This window comes from Macrobrachium nipponense, chromosome 4, assembly GCF_015104395.2.
Source record: "Macrobrachium nipponense isolate FS-2020 chromosome 4, ASM1510439v2, whole genome shotgun sequence".
NCBI lineage: Eukaryota > Metazoa > Arthropoda > Malacostraca > Decapoda > Palaemonidae > Macrobrachium > Macrobrachium nipponense.
This window is the reverse complement of record NC_061100.1, coordinates 98,070,523-98,075,653: the sequence shown is the minus strand read 5'-3', so window position 1 is coordinate 98,075,653 and position 5,131 is coordinate 98,070,523.

Sequence of the window (5,131 nt, the reverse complement as noted above, 5' to 3'; positions counted from 1 at the left end):
TACTACTATTTTTACTATTATTATTATTATTATTATTATTATTATTATTATTATTATTATTATTATTATTTTTTTTTATTTTTTTTTTTTTTGCTTTATCACAGTCCTCCAATTCGACTGGGTGGTATTTATAGTGTGGGGTTCCGGGTTGCATCCTGCCTCCTTAGGAGTCCATCACTTTTCTTACTATGTGTGCCGTTTCTAGGATCACACTCTTCTGCCTGAGTCCTGGAGCTACTTCAGCCTCTAGTTTTTCTAGATTCCTTTTCAGGGATCTTGGGATCGTGCCTAGTGCTCCTATGATTATGGGTACGATTTCCACTGGCATATCCCATATCCTTCTTATTTCTATTTTCAGATCTTGATACTTTTCCAATTTTTCCCTCTCTTTCTCTTCAACTCTGGTGTCCCATGGTATTGCGACATCAATGAGTGATACTTTCTTCTTGACTTTGTCAATCAACGTCACGTCTGGTCTGTTTGCACGTATCACCCTATCTGTTCTGATACCATAGTCCCAGAGGATCTTTGCCTGATCGTTTTCTATCACTCCTTCAGGTTGGTGCTCGTACCACTTATTACTGCAAGGTAGCTGATGTTTCTTGCACAGGCTCCAGTGGAGGGCTTTTGCCACTGAATCATGCCTCTTTTTGTACTGGTTCTGTGCAAGTGCCGGGCATTCACTTGCTATGTGGTTTATGGTTTCATTTTTCGTATTGCACTTCCTACATATGGGAGAGATGTTATTTCCGTCTATCGTACTTTGAACATATCTGGTTCTTAGGGCCTGATCTTGTGCCGCTGTTCTCATTCCTTCAGTTTTCTTCTTTAGCTCTCCCCTCTGTAGCCATTGCCAATTGTCATCGCTGGCTAGTTCTTTAGTCTGTCTCATGTATTGTCCGTGCATTGGTTTGTTGTGCCAGTCCTCTGTTTTTTCTGTCTTTCTCCTGTCTCTGTATATTTCTGGGTCTTCGTCTACTTGTATTAGTCCTTCTTCCCATGCACTCTTTAGCCACTCGTCTTCACTGGTTTTCAGATATTGCCCCAGTGCTCTGTTTTCGATGTTGACGCAGTCCTCTATACTTAGTAGTCCTCTCCCTCCTTCCTTTCGTGTTATGTATAGTCTGTCCGTATTTGCTCTTGGGTGTAGTGCTTTGTGTATTGTCATTTGTTTCCTGGTTTTCTGATCTATGCTGTGGAGTTCTGCCTTCGTCCATTCCACTATTCCTGCGCTGTATCTGATTACTGGCACTGCCCATGTGTTTATGGCTTTTATCATATTTCCGGCGTTGAGTTTTGACTTGAGTATCGCCTTGAATCTCTGCATATATTCTTTCCTGATCGTGTCCTTCATCTCTTGGTGTTTTATATCTCCTCCTTCCATTATTCCCAGGTATTTGTATCCTGTCTCATCTATGTGTTTGATGTTGCTCCCATCTGGTAGCTTTATCCCTTCAGTTCTCGTTACTTTGCCTTTTTGTATGTTGACTAAGGCGCATTTTTCTATTCCAAACTCCATCCTGATGTCCCCAGATACAATTCTTACAGTCTGGATTAAGGTATCTATTTCCTTGATGCTCTTACCATACAGCTTGATGTCGTCCATGAACATCAAATGGTTGATTTTGTTGCCTCTTTTCTTGAGTTGGTACCCGGCATCCATCTTCTGTAGTACTTTTGTCATGGGAATCATGGCTACTACGAAGAGTAGTGGGGACAGTGAGTCGCCCTGGAAGATCCCTCTCCTGATATTAACCTCTGCTAGTCTTATTCCAGAGCTTGTAAGTATTGTATTCCAGTTGCGCATTGTATTTTTGAGGAAGCTGATGGTATTTTCCTCTGCCCCATATATTTTCAGGCATTCTATTAGCCATGTGTGTGGTATCATGTCGAAGGCTTTCTTATGGTCTATCCATGCCATGCTTAGGTTGGTTTTCCTTCTCTTACTGTTCTTCATTACCATTTTGTCTATCAGGAGCTGGTCTTTTGTGCCCCTACACTTCCTTCTGCAGCCTTTCTGTTGGTGGGGGATGGTGTTTGTCTCCTCTAGGTAGTTGTATAGCCTTTCACTGATGATACCTGTTAGTAACTTCCACATTATTGGTAGGCAGGTGATAGGCTTGTAGTTACTGGCTATATTTCCCTTACTCTTGTCTTTTTGTACTAAGGATGTTCTTCCTGTGGTCATCCATTTGGGTGCTTGGTGATTTGAGATACAATGCTGGAGTTGTTCTGCTAATCGTGGGTGTAGGGCCTTGAAGTTTTTGAGCCAGTATCCATGGACTTCATCGGGACCTGGGGCTTTCCAGTTTGGCATTTTCTTTAGTTGGTGTCTGACTGTGTCTGTTGTGATGTCTGTGAATCTTTGTTTTATTCTCCCTGTTTCTTCTTCCTTGACTTCCTGGAGCCATGTTGCATGTTTGTTGTGTGATACAGGATTGCTCCATATGTTTTCCCAGAGTCTCTTACTTAGTTCGGCTTCAGGAATTTCTGGGTGGTTGTCTTCCCCTCTTAGTTGGCTGTATAGTCTTTTCTGGTTGGTTCCGAATAGTTTGTTCTGTTGGTATCCCTTATTCCTGTTCATGTACCGTTGGATCTTGTGTGCTTTGGCCTTAAGCCTCTGTTTTACATCTTCTATTGTGTTGTTTAGTCCCCTCTCTTGTACTTTGTATTTCTCGTTGAGTTCCTCACTTGTTTTCTTGCTTCTTAGCCTTTTTTCTGCCATCTCTTTCAGTTTACTCAAGTCAGATCTCATCACCATGATTTGCTTTTCCAGGCGCCTTTTCCAAGGAGGTTGCTGTTTTGGTTTCTGTTGGGTTGGTTGTGACGGTGGTGTTGGTGTTCGAATCCCCATCAGTTCTGCTACTAATCTTGCTCCTGCATATGTCAAGTTATTTGTTTCTGTGATACTGGTGGTGTGTATTAGGCCCATTATTTCATTGACCTCACTTGTTTTCTCCCTTAATTTCTTGGTGTTGTAGGCTTTCATGGAGGGGATCTTTGTTCTCTCTGTATCTAGCTCCATCCATTGTCTAATCTTTTCTACCCATTCCGTCCTCTCTGTTACTTCGTCGGTGTTTCTTCGTGTGTCGTTGTTTGATACCTCATCCTCCCTGTCGTCTTCTATGGCATCGTCTCTCAGGTCGTCTTCGTGTAATTCGTTGTCGTGTGACATTTCCCTTTCCAGTTCTTCTTCTTCTTCTTCTTCTTCTTCTTCTTCTTATTATTATTATTATTATTATTATTATTATTATTATTATTATTATTATTATTATTATTATTATTATTATTATAACTGGACCCAATTTCACAGAGAAAAATTACCATACAAAAACAGGTTAGCCTAAGCACTCCAACCATTATAGTCAAGGCCTACGCATCTGCTGTTGGATCTAAGCAGTGTCTAGCATAAATTATTCCTGTAAATTACAGGACTTTCTTAGCATACAGTCACTAAGTACTAACTAAACAGTAATGTACAATCTCTGAACACTAACATCCACAATACACTTTCGCTCACTAAACACTCACAGTTACTATACACTCACACTCACTAAACACACACTTACTATACACTCACTAAACACTTACACTTAACATACACTCACACTAAGCACTCACTGAATAGTCAAAAATCACTAGGCACTCACTATATACAAAAAGCTCACCAAACACTCATAAAACACTAAGCACTCACTATATAGTACTCACTATACCTCAAACACTCAGTAAACATTCACTAAACACTCATTTAATCCTAAACATTCATTAAACACTAAACAACCAATAAGCATTCACTAATCACTGACCATACATTAAACATCCACTAAGTATTCAATACATTAAACACTCACCAAACATTCACTAAGCTTTCGCTATGCACTAAACACTCACCAAACATTAAACACCCATCAAACACTAAATACTCACCAAACACTAATGCTCATTAAATCTCTAAACACTCATTAAACAGTGAATAACCATCCACTCATCACTCACTAAACACAAAATAAACACTTACACACTAAACATTTATTGAACACTAACAATCATAGGACATTTAATAAACACTCACTAAACATTCATTGAATATTTACTAAACATTCACCAAACAGAAACATTCACAAAACATTCACTAAACACTAAACACTCACTGGATGCTTATGCACTAAGCATGTGTTAAACCCTAACATCCACAAAACATTTTCACTAAAATCTAAGCACTCACTAAACATACTAACACACTACACATTCATTCACTAAACACTAACATACTCTGAACCTTCACTAAACCCCATAGAAACACTCACTAAACACTCATCACACTAAACATTCACTAAACGCTAAATATTCACTAAACTTTAAACATTCGCTAAGCATTCACTGAATGCTTATGCACTAAACATTTGTTTAACACTAGCTTTCACAAAACATTTTCACTCAACTCTAAATACTAACTAAACATTCACTGAATACTTACACTAAACAATCACTAGACACTAACGTTCACAAGACATTCACTAGACAGTACACTCACTAAACATTCATTGATTACTTACACACTAAACATTCACAAAACATTTATTAAAACCCTAAAGACTAACTGAATATTCACTGAATACTGGCATAATAAAGATTCAATAACATTCACAAAACACTAAGATTCAGTAAACATTCACTAAACCGTAAACAAAACATTTACTCATAAACATTCAATAAACTCTTACTCACTAAACCCTAAACATTTGTTAAACACTTACTCATTAAACATTAACAATAAAAAAATTCACAGTCATGCTAATCCCTGATCAATTTGTGGGTTAGCAGACCTTTAAAAGTGGCCGCAAGGCTTAGTAATGTGCCCTGGTGGAAGGCCGCCAAAGTACGTAGTATTGGTATAGAGGTTGCAACCCCAGGTTATATCCTCTATGATTCACAGTGACATGGCCACTCCTGGCCACTTCGTAAATGTTTCTTCGGTGGTATCTGAAGGAAAAAGTTCAGAATTTTAACAAATTTAAGCTTTGTTTTTCGTAATAGGAAAATAATGATATATCGTTTGAGGAAATAAAACGCTAAGTAACATCCCTCACAGTAAATTAAGAATGTTTATTCATCTACAAGGATTAAT